Source organism: Protopterus annectens, chromosome 7.part0, assembly GCF_019279795.1.
Source record: "Protopterus annectens isolate FY-2018-M chromosome 7.part0, PAN1.0, whole genome shotgun sequence".
Lineage (NCBI taxonomy): Eukaryota > Metazoa > Chordata > Ceratodontiformes > Protopteridae > Protopterus > Protopterus annectens.
This window is the reverse complement of record NC_056739.1, coordinates 1,910,157,008-1,910,175,194: the sequence shown is the minus strand read 5'-3', so window position 1 is coordinate 1,910,175,194 and position 18,187 is coordinate 1,910,157,008.

Genomic DNA, 18,187 nt, shown 5'->3' with positions numbered 1-18,187 from the left:
AATTTTTGTGGCTTACGCCACCCCTTATATGACAAAATACTGTGCCCATTAGTTTGTTGTGCCTCTGTCCAGCAGTGACACAGAGATGATTCCCAGGATAAACCTATGATCTCCCATCCACAGGTCAAGATTTCTCTTGAACAGAGCCAGTGAGGTGCTCTGCCTCACATGGACCGGGATTTTATTCCACAGCATAAGGAGTCTCTGAGTGATAAATCTATCCCTCCAGCACATCCTATTTATGTCCGTGCTAAGGTTTAAGTCGCTTGCTCTAGTGGTTTTGGTGGATTTGGATTGTTTGAGGTGGAGCATGTCCATTAATTCCGGGTTGGACATGGCCTTGTATGTCAGGCACATGTCACCTCTGAGCAGACGGTATGCGACTGAATAGAGCTGGAGTTTCTTCAATCTGGCAGCATATGACAGATTTTGGAGTCCCTTTATCCTTTTGGTGAGGACCTTTTGGGGTCTCTCCAATTGCTGCAGATGTCGGGTGAGATACATCCCGAATGGGGCATTGTACTCAATCATTGGTCTGATAAGTGAAGAGTACAGGGGAACAATGACCTCACTAGATCTGGATGTGAATCCCTTCATGATCAGGTGGGCAATGTAGAAGGTCTTTCTAACCACTTTAGCAACATGAGTGTCAAAAGAAAGGCCGCTGTCAACCTGGGTCCCCAGGTCCCTGATAACCTCTTCTGTGCTTAGTGGATTGCCACCTATATGGTAGCTTGGGGTTACCTTGTTTTTCCCGAAGGGAATGACTATACATTTTTTGGAGTTTAACTTCAGGCCATGGCTCTGGCACCAGCTATCTGTTTCCGTGAGTCCCTTTTGAAGGATATCCGTGTCCGATGCACTTTCCACTACGGCGCCCAGTTTGCAGTCATCTGCAAACTTTGTCAGACAAAGTCCTCCCATGTTGGCCTGTACTTCTGAGAAGTAGATGCCGAACAATAGGGGGCCAAGGACCAAGCCCTGTGGGACACCACTTGTGACCGGCTTGGAGTATGACATAGCGCCCGCAACTCTAACCCTGTGGGTTCTGTCCTTAAGCCAGTTTGCAACCCATCTTGTGACATATTAGTTTACATTTAAGCTGGTAAGTTTTTCTACAATACCCAAGTGGGGTATTGTGTCGAAAGCCTTTGCAAGGTCAAGGTAGGCTGTATGGACTGCCTTTCCCTCATCAATGGCATTGGTGACTGTTTCGAAGTCGACCAAGTTCAAAAGGCATGATCTTCCCTTGACGAAGCCAAACTGGGTCGGGTCCAATGTCTGCAAGTCCCCTATATCTTTGTTTATGAGCTCCATTATGATCCTCTCCGTAGCTTTGCAGAGTAGACTTGTTAAGCTTATGGGGCGGTAATTACCAGGGTCCGTAGAGGCACCGCCTTTGTGGAGTAGGACTGCAGTTGCCGTATGCCACTCCTTGGGCACATATCCTGTAGTAAGGCTGAGATTAAACAGCTGCCTTATGTGCGGGTTTAATTCCTCATTTAGCTCGTGTAGCACACAGCCGGGGACACCATCCAGTCCCATTGATGCTGTGTTTTTAGCTTTAGAGAGAGCAGCTTTCACCTGCGCATTTGAGATGTCTGAGAGGCTTCACTCCGCTGGGATAGTTATCTCTCCTTTAGGGGGGGGGGGGGTGAAGTTTGCACTGAACATGTCTGCCAGTATGTTGGCAATGTCTGTGGGTTCAGTGATTTTTGTATAATTTTGGACTAATTCTGAGCATATCTGGGAGTTTCCACCCAGGTTCCTAACATAGCTGAAAAAGGCCTTATGATTGTCCTTTGAATCCATGGCAATTTTTCTCTCAAAATTGGCCTTAGTTGATTTTATGAGTGCTTGTATTTTTTTACTAATAATGATCGGGGTGACTTCCCTTTTATGGATTTTGTTCTATCATGTAATAGCTTTCTCCTCTTATTGTAAAGTTTGTTAATGGATGGGGTCCACCAGGCTGGACGTTTGCCCTTTGTGGAAAGAGTCTTGGTTTTATTTGGGATTGCCTGATCCATGCAGTCCTGGAGGTGTTCATAGAAGGCATTTGTAAGGGCTTCTGCAGCTTGGGTGGTGGTTTCCACTGGCTCAGGGGCCTTGAAGGATACCACACCAGTCTTGGGTAGTGTGGAGTTTGCTTTAGAGAAGTTCTTCACTGTGGTCTTTTTTGTTTGGGGTGGGGGCGGGATGTGGATTTCCAGTGAGATTAGTTTATGATCAGATCTCACCAATGAGGGATATACTTCCGGTGTGGAGCATTTTGTCCCCATGTTTGTGATAATGAGATCTAGTATATTTTCTCCTCTCGTGGGAACAGTGACTAGCTGTTCCATGGCATTTGAATTTATGAACTCCAGGAACCATTGGGCTAGAAATTTAGGGCTTGAGTAATGTTCCCAGTCTATATTCGGGTAGTTGAAGTCACCCAATATGATGGTGTTTGGAGATACATTTATACCCTCCAGTGTCTTCAGGAAGGCTGTGTGGGGTTCCTGAGTTTGAAAGGGTGGCCTGTAGCATGCTACAATTTGTAGAGCAGTTTTGCCTATGGTTAGTTGCACCTGGATGGTTTCCGAAGCTTCGTGTGTTGCCACCAACCTGGAGGTGTGGGTATCCTTTATGAATATGGATACGCCCCCTCCTTTTGTGGTGTGGTCCGGGTTTTGGGGCCGGAACGCATGATATGAGGTAAAACATAATAGTGCCGGGGTGCTCTCAGGAGCCTTGAACCAGATTTCAGTCACAGCACAGACATCAATGTTCTCCATACTGAGAAGGGCCTCGAGTGCGTGCATTTTGAGATTTAGACTTCTGGCATTGAGCAGCATTACCCTCAGTTTCTTCCCATTTTTGTTTTCTAGGGTGGTAGGTTTAGAATTTGAGCCTTGCCTAAAAAAGGCACTATGGGGGTGGCAAGAGCCTTAGCCAATATCCGAATCCCAGGGTGACAGGTGCAAGCCGTCCCTCAGCAGCGTGGCTTGTCAAGCATGTCATCCCAGGCAGACAGACACTGAATCCCCTTTGAATGACACCAGACATTAAGCCAATTGTTAAAACTGATCATCTTGTCTCTATATTGTGGCATCATTCTTGGTGAAGGAAGGATACTGCTCAGGGTCAGGGTCATACCTGCCTGGGCTACATAATCAGAGAGCTCCTCTATGTCTCTTTTCATGTAGTCCAGGGAGGTACGTCTCAGGTTGTTCACACCAGCATGGACAATGACTGTGTCATATTTGTACTTGCCGTGGAGTGACCCGAGTGCTTGTGTTATGTGGCGGATTCTAGCGCCCGATAGGCAGCTTACTGTGACCCTCTCCTTGTTCAGCCTGGTGAGTGGGACGCCAGTGTGTCTGACTATGGAGTCACCTATGACAAGTATGTTTGGTGTTGTATTTGGCCTTAAGGGCTGTGACTGCTTTGCACACTGCTTTTGTGGTTTATGTGTTGCTAGTGGGGTGTCTTGAGGTAGCAGTTGTTTGGGTGTCTGCTTTGGAGGCCTCTGCTGTTTAGGTAAATTTTTACTCAGAGCCTCCGAGTATGTCTTTGTGTGTTTATGTGTTTGATTCAGTGGTGTGGTAGCATTATGTGAGGCTGGTTTTGTGGTGTGTGTAGTTGCCTTCTCCTCCTGTCTGGTCTTGCCAGTCTTGAGTTGAGAGAGCTCAGCCTCCAGTTTGGCTAAATAGCTGCATCTCTCACAAGTATTTGTGTTATGTGGGAGGAGGAAAGGGTTGTCTGTGTACCTGAGGCAGTTATAACATTGCCTCAAGATTCCCAGATTCACCAGCTGGACCGGAGAGGAGATTGACAACTGACCTTTGGACATGCTAGAATAATATTGGGAATTCCTTAATAATTGAAAACAAGGGCCAGTGGGGAGTGAGGGTGTAGTGCTTTTAATTTTTAGTGCTGACTTATATAATTGCTTTGGTGAGCAAGTGCCAGGTAACTTGAGTGCAATGTGTTACAAGTAACTAAATGCAAAAACGACAAACAGTAACTTTCTTTCAAGTGAAACAAGGAAATAAGTACAGTAAGCAATGCAGATATCACTAGTGATCCACAGAAGTGCTGAGAAGCCGCTGGAATTAGCTTCCAGGGAAATAACAAGCAAACAAACAACAAGCATATAAACAAAGCTAGATTCAGCAGGCCTGGATCTAGTCTATGCTAGAGCAAACAAGGTGTACCAATTTCAGTAAGATACAGTTCAAATATTTAGGCACTATAAACCTTTAACCAGAAATTCCCAGCTCAGAAGGGCAGAGTCCAGCCTCTTCTCCCACAAGAGTGCAGATCACGAACCTTCTTAATGTAAAATAACTGGCCTGAAGCCCAAGTGCCTAAACCAGAACTAATACACTTGGACACTGGGCTCTCAATCAGCAGTTCCCAACTTAGAAGGATGAAAGCTACCTGTCCTGCCACCACAGTGCTTGCCACAAACCTTCCTAATGTAAAACAACTGGTCTGAAGCCCAAGTGCTTAATCCAAAAGACTTAGAATGATAGCTACACTTTAATCAAGTTACAACCAAGCAGTAATAAATACAATTGAATACTTTAGAGAATGTCTGGATTAGTGCTCAAGTTACACAAACAAAGCTAGATCCAGCAGGCCCGAATCCAGTCTATGCCACAGCAAACAAGGCGCACCAACTTCAGTAAGAAGCAGTTCAGATATGCATGCACTATAAGCCTTTAACCAGAAATTCCCAGCTCAGAAGTGCTGAGTCCAGCCTCTCCTCCCACAAGAGTGCAGACCATGAACCCTCTTAATGTAAAATAACTGGCCTGAAAGCCCAAGTGCTTAAACCAGAATTAATACACTTTTAGAATAACAGACACTGAGCCCTCAATCAGCAGTTCCCAACCTAGAAGGATGTAAGCTACATGTTCTGCCACAACAGTGCAGACCACAAACCCTCTCAGTGCAAAACAACTGGTCCAAAGCCCAAGTGTTTAAACCAAAAGGCTTAGAATGAGTTACACCAAGCAGCAATAAATACAATTGAGTATTTTTAAGATGATGCAAAAGTAAAATGAAGTAGGTAGAAACACAAGTACAGTAAAAGCAGATGAAAATTTTTTTTTTTTTTTTTTTTTACTTACATATCAGTTTTGGTATCTACACTCTAGCTCTATATTCTCAATATTATTAAAGGTTATGGCAGAGAGAAATACCCATCATGCTTGAATTTTTCATAATTTAATATGGAAAGGAAGAGGCCAAACTTCAAGTTCCAATGTGGAGGCAAACCAAGCAAATACATAGTTGATTTCTGTTTTACTGCCAAGACACCAGGTGTAAATGTATAGTTTATCTCATGATTGGGACTTGCAGGTCCATTGAATATAGATAGAAACATATGTTCTTACTTCATTTTAGAAAAAGGAACCACAAAAATAAAATCTCAGCACATAAATACCATGCATGCATCACTTAAGGCTTGAAACATTCCAGTTTCATATTGTAGTTAGTAATTTTACAGCTAGTGATCACTACACCAACACTTGAGATAAAAACTTATAATACTTTTCTTTTTTTCTCTGCAACTGTTAACTACCATCAAGGAAAACTCTCAAGTAATTCAACAGCATCCATTAAAGTAAACATTTTTTTTGAAAATTCAAACAAATCTTGCTGACTAATGAACCTTTGAGAACATATCAATCACTATAACCCCTTACTATTAAACTGGCAGATGATTCACATAAAATTTTATACTCTTGCCAAGACATAAGGGGTCCAATACCAGGCTGGCAAAGTATAAGCTCTGTTCTGGAAGAAAGTTGAAAATGTTCTTCACATAGAAATGGTTGGAATGTTATAAAAAACAAACAGCACAATTAAATTGTTTATAAACATAACCGTTCATATGAAAATACATACAAAATTATTCTATCTCATACCTAAAAGGGCTAGAGAATTGAAAAGTTCAGACAAACTTATGGTTGCTTTCACTTTCTAAGGATTAAGGAATACAATATGCTAAACTGTTCAGGTTCTGGTGTCGGGAAGAAAACATAAGCAAGTTTCATTCCAGAAATTTTGTGTTTAAAAGTTAGAAGAAATACATTTCTGCAGAAGCAAAGGATTTTACTATTAGTTTCACTAAGCCTGTGCTTTTATTGAGGAGTATGTGTATACATAGTGCAAAATTTTACACTGAGATGTCATTCACAGTTTTGTGGGCAATTCAAAAGGTAGCTTGCACATTAGGTATTGCATGCTATTAAGTGCATAATGACATCTAAATGAGGAACTGCATGCAAATGAAATGTAAGGAATATGCAAATTAAGACACACACGATGGCCAAAAAATTCATAGTGACATAAAATTGCTGCGTCTTATAACTGTATTCACCCCTTTTGAACAACTAAGATTTGTAGCGTACATGATGGCAGCCATGCTAGAAATAGCAACAGCAGTAGAACAGCAGTATGTGTCAGTGGCACCTCACAAAGACTGAGCTCTGATAGACGATGTACAGATAGTACAAGACATACTGCCACCTGACAGGGCAACAGGACGTGTACCATTTTTGGTGGATAGGCACTGTGTAAGGATCTAGCTAATCTCTTGTCAGCCAAAAGCAGTATAGTAGGGAATCGAAAGATATATGTAGCATTTGTCAACTTCATTACAAGGACCTTTCCATGAACTATGGGAATCACATTAGGGATAGTGCAGGTATCAGCCTCAAAATTCTTAAACCATTTCCTAGACAGCATGTTACAACATGGGAAGGAGCATATCTGTCTCTCCAAGGACTCCAGAAGAAAGAACTGGTACTATGTTGTCCTTTTGTGAGATTCTCCATTTCTCTGAGGTCCTGGCTGCCATAGAGCACACTCATGTTGCTATTATGGCCCCATCTGACCCGGAGTGATTGCAATAGAACACCAGAGAGTGCTTCTACTTCATAAATTACCAGGTGATTTGAAACACCCAAGGCATTGTTTGTATTGTGTCTCTGCACCATCTCGGCAGGGCATATGATTCACATTTATGACACATGTGCAAGCTATAACAGTGGCTCCAACTAGAAGACTTCCCAAAGAATCACCTCATCGATAACTGTATACACATGCTAGAGAGACAAGCCGATATATACTAGTACAATGCATGTTGGGATCTGGCCACAAATTATGTGCTTCTTGTTGTAGATTGCAGGTAATGTCAAATATGCCCTGGAGCTCTGGTCATTGACCCTGCTACACAATCCTCAGACCAAGTAAGGAACTGAAACATAGTGTAGCAGTTATTCAGACTTCTGAAGGGATGCTTCTGAAGTTTAAACACCTAAGGAGGGACACTTTAATTTAGTTTAAACACACAAAGCAAGTTGTATGTTAAGTGTGTGCCATGCTCCCAACATGGTATTGCAGAAGCAAATGGAGCAGGATTTGAACATCATTGTAGAACCTACAAGTCAGGACAACAGCAGTACTAGTAGATGGACACAGTACCCCAGATTCAGCAAGCTCTGCACGGTGTGCAGGACTAGTGCAAGAGCTCCAGCAGGCAATATATTTGCCGTGCGATCCAGGAATAACCTGTAGGGATGTGCACGAGTGCTCCTGCACTAGTCCTGCACGGACTCAGCCCCTGTATGCAAATTACCCCATTTGCAGAAGAAATCCATGCAGATATGGTGAATTTGTGATCCAAGAAGCTGGAAACCGACCGTGCAGGACTATTGTAATCAGCAGAAATGTACTCTGCCAATAACGGAGTACATTTCTGCAAACTAAAAAACGGAGCCATGACAGCTCCAAATAAAGGGTGGATATCATGTAAAAAGCATGCCAATGGCCAACTATAAGGCCACTGGCATGGACTACAGTTGCAGAAAGAAAAAAATTGACTTTTATATTTATAAGCCAATCTCGGCTGTTTAAGCGTAGGGGTAGTGGCGCGCAAATGGGATCGGGCGGATAATAAGAAAAAAAAAGTAAAATAAGCATTCTAACAAAAATCACTATTTTGCCATTATACTCAATGGCAGGCAGAAGACAACATGACCAGTGAATAGTGGTCGTTACATGGGAGACTCAGTGTGGGACATGTAACTGTGCATCAGTAGGCAATCCTATGCAAATGATGGCAATGATACTGAATCCCAGATTTCCCCTGCATGCTAGTCAGCACCCAACAGTGTAAGAGCAGGAATATCTTGTTTCAAGCCTAGGGGTTAGCTGACATCACAGGGGTATGTGTCAGGCATATTGTAAGTGGATTGGAGCTCTGTGGCTTGGGTTTGCCGTTAGCTTAGCAGAGCTAAGCAAAGGTGTGTGTATCCGAGGCTGCCTAGCACTCTTTACATTGCCTAAGTAGGTGTGCATACCGTGCACCGTGTTTTAAAGGGAAAAAAAGTAAACCAAGAAATAGCAGCTCTGTGCACATCTGAGCACTGTGTTTGCACGATGCGCCCCTGGGGTTAAACAGGAAGGCAATGGAAAGGGAAAACTGCAGTAGGAAGGTAATCTAGGAGAGCTAGCATAGCTGGCAGGTGAAATTTATGAAAATAAGCTAATTACACAGGCAGCAGCCCAGCCGAGCCCAGAACACTACTATAAACTATGCAAATACTTTTCCCTCTGTTTTTTACTACATACTCTACACCTCTGATGTATACAATCAGGGAAATTTTAACAAACAAAAACAACAGAATGATAGGGGCTGCAACAGCTATCAGACATCAACATGTGAAAGAGGTTGAGGGTGGTGAGGATGAGAATGCTGTTGACCAACCCACAGTGAGGAGATGGAGAAGTTGTACAGACCCAGGGTAACTGACCAGGGGCTACATGAGCTGGAGATAGTGGAGCACTATAGGGTGGACAGGGACCTCCTACAACAAATTGTTGAGCTGTGCCGGTCACACCTCACACACAGAAATAACAGAGGGGAACCCATCCCAGTGGATACTAAAGTATGTGTAGGCCTAGGAATACTAGCCACAGGTACCTCCCAAAGCCCAACTGGGGATATCATGGGGATCTCACAGGCATCAGCATCCAGAGTATTCCACCAGTTCCTGGATGCCATGTCAGCACATGCCAGTGATCACATATATTTCCTCAACACCCGTGAGGTGTTGGCCAGCAATATGCATCTCACCCATCAAATAGCAGAATAAACTGAGGTGGTGGGTAATATAGACTGCATGCACATATGCATCAAAGCACCACCCGATGAGTGGGGTAGGGTCTACATTAACCGCAAGGGCTAATCCTCCATCAACTGCCGGGTCATGTGCAATGCCCAGGGCATTATAATGAATGTGTGTGCTGTCTGCCCTGGAAGCTATCACGATTCCCACATCTGGCATCTGATGCAGCTGTACCAGAGATTTGCCAATGGGGACATCCCTTATGGTCACCTAGTGGGGGATGCTGGTTACACACTGGAGCCGTAGCTGATGACACCCATCAGAAATGCACACACATCCAAAAAGAATGCCATAATGAGGCACATGCACAGACCAGAATCATAATAGAGTGTGTTTGGGATGCTCAAGTCATGGTTCCAGTACCTGGACACATCCAGTGGAGCCTTGCAGTACTCACCAGCTACATATACCCAGATTGTTATCGTATGTGCCATGCTACACAATATGATCCTGCGGAAACAGCTGCAGCAGGAACAGCATGGGGCAGGGCCACACAGTCCCCCACCAATGCCAAGGCCTGCACAGGCACAGAGTGACTCAGAGGAGGAACAACCTGAGGCTGCCCCAGTAGGCAGATGGAGGAGTGCCAGTATGGCATGGCCTTGGCAAAGCGGCAACAAATAGCACTTACACTGACACAGTAGGAACCCAGGGAATGACACCTCTCTCTTACTTGCACATACAGTAAAAGGGATGCCAACCATGACACTACCTGTGCTCAACCATGTATAGGGAGTGTACTTTGTGCATCCGACATAGGCAGCCCCCAACACTACCCTCAGTACTGGCGCTGCCACAAGGTAAGTCACTCCCCTTACCAATTGCTGATTGGAGTAGTATGTGTTGTTACTTGTATCTATGGTATGGATGTGAACATGCAAGGGAATCGGGTAGCTGAATGGGATGCCAACAGATAGTAGACACTTATAGTGGCAGCATGAGATCTGTAACAAATACAGGTGTCACCATAGTAGCCAGTACTACACATGGCGACAAAACCCACTGCAGGAAATGTGCTGGGCCACATATATGTCCATATGACACACACATGCCATTCAGGAAGGTTCACATACCTGACAACAGTCACAGCCAGCAAGACAGGTGTAGACAATCACAAACAAAGGCTGTGCTGAGGCCACTGAATGATGCCCATGGATAACCTCCCTCAAGTCCTACACAAACAGACTACATCAGGTCAGGCAGTGGGATGTTAGTTCTGAAGGGTAGGAAGTCAGAAACTAATATGTAGGTCAATCAAACGTAAGACCTGTAGTACACTGACATGCTTCTAGTCAGCATGATAGGTTATAAAACAGAATGAAATGGAGTACCTGACATACCTGTACAGTCATATCAAATGTGTACAAGTGTCAGGTGTGCCCCCCCTCCAATCCTGTGTAGCAATGTAGAAACAGTCAGGTGTGCCCCCCCATATCCTATGTAGACAGTAGTAATAGTCAGGTGTGCCCCCCCAGTCCTATGTAGAAATGTAATAACAGTCAGGTGTACCCCCCAAATCCTATATAGACATGTAGTAGCAGTCAGGTGTGCCCCCCAATCCTATTTAGAAATGTATTAACAGTCAGGTGTGCCCCCGAATCCTATGTAGAAATGTAGTAACATGCATGTGTAGGTATAATACCAGTGGACCACAGATGCCCAGAGGTGATCAAGTTAGAAGGATAGATCATAGCATTTGCACAACATGCTGGTATGTGTGTGTTAGGTTGGTGTGTGTTTTATATTGTGTGAGAGTGGTCAGTATGTATGCATGCTGAGGTATAACCTGGTGGCCATTGCCCACTACTGCTGGTGACAGGGCCAAGTCCTAACAACTGCAGTGCCAAAGTCAATTGCCACCACTATAACACATGCTAACAGTAAGCCATTGTAAATGTATGGTGGTAATACATGTCACCATCTGAAATATTGACATGGCATGGCTGTTGGGCTAGATATACAAACAGTCCATAGGGGAAAGTACCCTAGACATACAGTATATAATGTATATCTGTGAAATGGGCACACCCTTGGAATTGTACATACAGGTATGCATCACATTATCTGGGCCTGTAGTAGAAGATACTGGTGTCATCTGGCTGAACACTTGCAGATCACAAAGGTGGTAGGACTGATATATTGGGAAATAGCTGATGTACCTGCACATGCCAGGATAAGTGGAATGCCTCATGCATATCTGTGTGTCAGATGCAAGTAGTATCCATAGCACACATGTACGCAGCTCACCCAAACACCACCCACAGGTGCCTCTCTGCCCATATCCCTGCTGTTGGGAATGGGTACAATATGACCCCACCTGTATATGGCAATAGCGAAAGAATGCAGCATGCAGTGCAAGTGTCTGATGCAGGTGTGTCCCTAGCTGTAGGTAGCACCCTGCCAGCATCCACACCACCTGAATGATAGAAATTATTGATATAAGTACCTAGCACACCTACCTTGTCACCTCAGGGGAATATACTGTATGGCGGTCTGAGACTGTAGGACTGACATAATGCAATGGTCTGCCATAGCTGGCCTGCATTACCACCAAATGGCCTACAAGCATATGCCAAAGGCCTGTGTCTCACATGTACTTCCAATGCATGTTATGCCATGGATAACCAAATAACAACATACCACACTCCACATAAGCCATATGCAAGTCCATGTGGACAAACCACAGTAACATGTCCACCATGTCCCACTGCATGAACTGTGGACCAACATCAAAACACAGCTGTGATGAGGTGATAACCTTAGGGAAAGTATCAAAGAATATATGCATAATGTATGGAAGAGGATAGAATAATAGAGGGGGCTGGGAGCATGGGCAGCATGGAATGTGCAAGGACTGACACATAGCTGTGTTTACACACTATCCCTGGCTGCAAACACATAAATAGGTGGCTACAAACCTACCAGTACACCACAATAGGGGTAATGTCCTGTCTCATGGCCCCTGCCTTTGGGTAACCTGTGTGAATTTGTACAGTGGTGAGGTATTGCCACAGCAAAATAAGGACATACTGTCATGTCGATGGATGTACAAGTATGGGAACCTCTACCAGCACTGTACCAATGTGCTGAACCGGATACACAGACCCATCAGCAAGTGTCTGCAGCTCCCCCTCCAGAATGGCATAACTTACCATGAATATGTATACATCTGCCCACAATATCGGGCACAGCTGCAGTCACCATTTTCCCCAGGACATCACTGTGAGCAAGAATGTCCACCTGACAGTACTTGAGGAAATAAAACATTACAGTGTGTAACAGCACACATGTCTGAATATCTCTGCTAACACCAGTACCATTTAGCAGAAGCAGCACAGACACAATCACCTACAGTACACACTATCCCCTGCACAGTTTGACCCCATATTGCCAAATGATCTATGGATACCCTGCAGAAACAGTTTCTTACCTGTAGATGTACAACACAAAGTTCTGTACTGGAGTACAAACTACCTGGAATGGATCCACACCTTCAATACAGAAGGGCATACTGGGCATGCTCACACACTTAAACAAATTAAGCCCAAGTCTGCAAACAATAGTGGACCATACATATTTGACAGATGCAGATGTTGGTGGATACACTCCACCAGTGCTGTCATGCACATACTTTACAAGAATACAGACATATATCCAAGGACAACACACTATAATAAGCCAAAAGTAGACATACATAGATGTGTTTAAGAGAGTGACTGTGACAAGGAGCCATCCATCATGAGGCCTGGCCCACCCAGCACACAGCCAAATGGCTACAACCACATGATGTGTAAATGTCACTCACTGTAGAAATTAGCCACTGGTATCTGTCGGCATTAGAGACTATGTGGTGCAAGTGCTAGCTGTGCAACATGACTGTACAAGGCAGTAATAATATAGCAGCTGTGTACACATACCTGCAGAATATAACCCTGCGTGTGCATGCATGTGGTGTGTCAAGCTCTAGATTAATGGGTTAGGGCCCATGCACATGTACTGCACTTCCTATAGCCCTACTATGACAAGCCTGCTGATATCATCCACTTTGAAATACACCATTGGAAATGGAATAGCCCAGTAAACTCTGTGGTGTGTCCTAAAACTGCATAATGCTGTAGTGTGATAAACTACATAGGTAGGAGTTCCGATCCCAGATATGGAAACTGCACGTGTGTGCGTGTGTGCATGTGTGTGCGCGCGCGTGTGTATGTGTGTGTGTGTGTGTGTACGGAGCAGTGCTTTTTAGGCTAGTCAACCTCACTACAATTCAAATGCCCTACTTTGGCAAGGCTGCTGATGTCATTCACTGTCAAATACACCTTTGGGAAAAGTGTAGCCCAGTAATCTTTGTGGCGCGTCCTATAACTACGTAATGCAGTAGTGTGATAAACTAGTTAGGTAGGAGGTATACTCTCAGACATGGCAACTGTGTGTGTGTGTGTGTGTGTGTGTGTGTGTGTGTGTGTGTGTGTGTGTGTAGGGAGCAATGGTTTTTAGGTTAGTCACGCTCACTACATTTGAAATGCCCTACTTTGGCAAGGCTGCTCATGTCATTCACTGTGAAATGCACCTTTGGGAAAGGTGTAGCCCAGTAATCTCTGTGGTGCATCCTGTAACAGTGTAATGTTGTAGTGTGATATAGTACTCTGGTTGGGGTTTTATTCCCACACATGGCAAGTGTGGATGTTTGTGTGTGTGTGTTCCTTTGTGTAAAGAACAATGCAATTTAGGCTAGTCACACTCACTACAGATCAAATGCCATACATTGGCAAGGCTGCTGATGTCATTCACTGTGAAATACACCTTTGGGAAAGGTGTAGCCCAGTAATCTTCATGGCATGTCCTATAAGAGCGTAATGCTGTGCTGTGATATAGTACGCTGGTAGAGGTTCTATTATTCCCACACATGGCAAGTGTGGATGGACGTGTGTGTGTGTTTCTATGTCTGTGTAGGGAGCAATGCTTTTTAGGCTAGTCACACTCCCTACAGCTCAAATGTCCTATTTTGGCAAGGCCGCTGATGTCATTCACTGGGAAATACACCTTTGGGGAAGGATTACTCCAGTAATCTCTGTGGAGCGTCCTATAACTGTGTAGTGCTGTAGTATAATAAACTAGTTAGGTAGGAGTTCTAATCCCAGACATGGCAGGTGTATGTCTGTGTTTGTCATTCATATCCTGTGTGGTGGTGGCTGTGAGTGTGTAACAACTGGACTCATTGTGGAGCAGGTTTTGCAAATTTCTTATATGGTGGCCCTATTATATGTCACGATGCCCACCTTACAGGGATAACAGACATGAAATAGCTGAGAGGCTGGGGTGCCAATCCATAACCCTACATGTGACATCAAGGCCTGGTGAAGAAAGTTAGCAACCCTTGTATTACCCAGAGAACACTTCCAACCCATGTCTCCTACACAAAAACACTTGCTTAGGCAACATCTGCTATGCTAGTAGTACCCTGCATATTGCCCACAGATAGTAACCATGGTGTGATTGCAGTGGATGACAGAGGGCATGGCACCCTGTCCATCAGTACAATAAGCACATACATGCAGACAGTGCACCTTCATATGTTCCTCACTGGACACCTGCAATACCTGTGGTGCCATCAAATGTGACCCACAAAAGACATACCATGTCTTAAACACATGCCCTGTATGGACAGATGCCACTGACTCCAGGGAATACCTGTATCATGCTATCGATGTAGGTGCAGGTTCAACCTGCTATCCATTGCCAGTTCCCATCACATGAGGCCAGGACTGGCACATCTGATGATAACAATCTTTGTACACAACATGGGCCAGACACCCCAGGTACAGTTCCACATGTCACTGTACATGCATGTGGTATGTGTACACACCCCAGACACCATCCCTGTCATGGACTAAAGAACACATACATGGTAAGCAATGCACAGCAATGGCCACACACAATAGTTACCTAGGTGACTGGATGGTGAATACAATACCCACCTGTGTGGGCCAATCCAGACACTACACCCCTGAGCCACACTGCAGACCATTGTTATGTGGCCTGATGCCAAGGTATACCCATCACCTAGCTTTGTATCACTGTCTGGCACAGTCAACCACTACACACCCATGAAGCAATGCACCCATGCATGTCAGTACTGGCACCCTGTGTCTGTGTTTGTGATGTATGATGCTTTTGACCACTTTCACATGCACTACAATCCACATTGGCATACTGAAGCATGCTGTCTGCTGTCTGACATGTCCACATACCCTTTGCCCATATAACCTCCAGATAACCCCTTTGGTGCATGTGATACCTGCACGGTTCTGTATTGTGGCAAACTAACTAGTGAGGAGGTGTATTCCTGACCCTGCCAAGTGTGTCATTGTGTGAAAGTCCCTGAGAGGATGTGGCTGACACCTGCTCATGCAGCCAGGCACGTGTACTACACCTACTGTATAGCTACCATATCACTTTTGCAGATGTCACTCATGCTTAGGTTTTACTCTCCCACCCCTTCCTGGACTTATATTTCCCTCTGTCTGCCTCCTTCACTCCCTGTCTGGTGGATGTGGAAACTTACACCTGCTTTGCTTAAACAGCAGCATGTGTTTTGTAAATGATACTCATGATCAGCTGATGGCCTCTGCATGAATTGCAGCCCTCCTCTAGCTGATTGCATGTGGAACAGCTGTGGTAACATTCCCATAACCAGTTGCATGGAACCACACTCCAATATCTAGGAACATCATGCTGGCATTGGGCGTTTTCATTCACTGTGAGCAGGACCTAGATCTGTTGTTTGGCAAACAGCATCTCAGATGGATTGGGGATGTACCTCTAAAAACACACACTGTGGAAACAGGCCAACACACAGGAGGGGGGGGTGTGCCTGACATGAATACAGAATGTAAGTGTTGCTATTCTTAATTTGGAGTAATGTTGGTTTAACAGGGTGTGTTTGGATATGGCTGGTCTACATGTTTTAATACCTGTCATGACAGTGCTATGTTTCTGAGGACACCCCATCTGCAGGGTCATCTGCAGACTGGGCAGTGTGTGGTACCTTTTGTTTCTTGTGTTACTCACAGAGCACCTATCTGTGAACTGCAGAAGCATAGTGTGAGGATCACAGTCGGTACATGGTGACAGACATGAGAGTTACTGACCTCATATCCCTCATAGGACATATGTCATAACAAACCCTGTTACAACAGTAAATGTATGGGGTTATCACAGCAACATGTTAATATTGGCCCTTTGTTTGTGCCTCCAGCCACAACTCTATCAACCTGTGTACATATGTCATGCAGTAAGAGGTGCAAATGTCCTGTACACCATAATTTATTGACATCATATCTGATAACAAGCCAGTGAGATATCAGACTGCGACACGTTATATATAGTAGGGGTTCTCTTTGAGGACATAACCTAGGTATTCTGTGGTCGTGTCTACAGTACTGAGGTCTGTGTACTTATGGTGATTGTCGACAGTGTGTGTATTGTAAATATGTACATGGCCTGTGTACAGACTGTGGTAGATGTAATATTTCTTGGTCCTGTTCTATCTGATGTTACATGCTGCTCCACTGTATGTTACCCTGTCAGCTAACATGTTTGTAGGGCCAAACACACACATGCCCCATACCAGGCATCGGACCTCACTGTGTAGTGTCCCAGTATATGTAGGGTTAGTGAGTGAGTGGCACATATGAGGATGGTGTTGATCAGATAGTCCATATACTGTAATATTACACTACCTAATATATGTGGCTGTGTTCACACTGGTTGTAACTATACACTTTCGCACAGGTGTCTGTTACTCTGTGCTATGACACGCCTGTAGAGCCTGCTATATATGCAGGTACATGTGTATTCCCCTATAAGAAATGTAGGCCAGTGTTGTGGCAGTCTGCCTGTAGCCTGCACACTGCTTTATAGCAGCTTAGTGTACTTACCCAGAGTGATGTTATGTCCAGATACTTAGGTTCATAGGTTCATAGGTTTATACTAGGCTATCTGCCCCAAGGCATTTATAAGCCTAGCCCAAATTTTTGTGGCTTACGCCACCCCTTATATGAAAAAATACTGTGCCCATTAGTTTGTTGTGCCTCTGTCCAGCAGTGACACAGAGATGATTCCTGGGGTAAACCTACAATCTCCCATCCAAAGGTCAAGATTTCTCTTGAACAGATCCAGCGAGGTGCTCTGCCTCACATGGACCGGGACTCTATTCCACAGCATAGGGAGTCTCTGAGTGATAAATTTATCTCTCCAGCATGTCCTATTTATATCTGTGCTAAGGTTTAAGTCGCTTGCTCTAGTGGTTTTGGTGGATTTGGATTTTTTGAGGTGAAGCATATCCATTAATTCCGGGTTGGACATGGCCTTGTATGTCAGGCACATGTCACCTCTGAGCAGACGGTATGCGACTGAATAGTGCTGGAGTTTCTTCAATCTGGCAGCATATGACAGATTTTGGAGTCCCTTTATCCTTTTGGTGAGGAACTTTTGGGGTCTCTCCAATTGCTGCAGATGTCGGGCGAGATACATCCCGAATGGGGCATTGTACTCGATCATTGGTCTGATAAGTGAAGAGTACAGGGAACAATGACCTCACTAGATCTGGATGTGAATCCCTTCATGATCAGGTGGGCAATGTAGAAGGTCTTTCTAACCACTTTAGCAACGTGAGTGTCAAAAGAAAGGCCACTGTCAACCTGGGTCCAAGGTCCCTGATAACCTCTTCTGTGCTTAGTGGATTGCCACCTATATGGTAGCTTGGGGTTACCTTGTTTTTCCTGAAGGGTATGACTATACATTTTTGGAGTTTAACTTCAGGCCATGGCTCTGGCACCAGCTATCTGTTTCCGAGTCCCTTCTGAAGGATATCCGTGTCCGATGCACTTTCCACTATGGCCCAGTTTGCAGTCGTCTGCAAACTTTGTCAGCCAAAGTCCTCCCATGTTGGCCTGTACTTCTGAAAGTAGATGCCGAACAATAGGGGCCAAGGA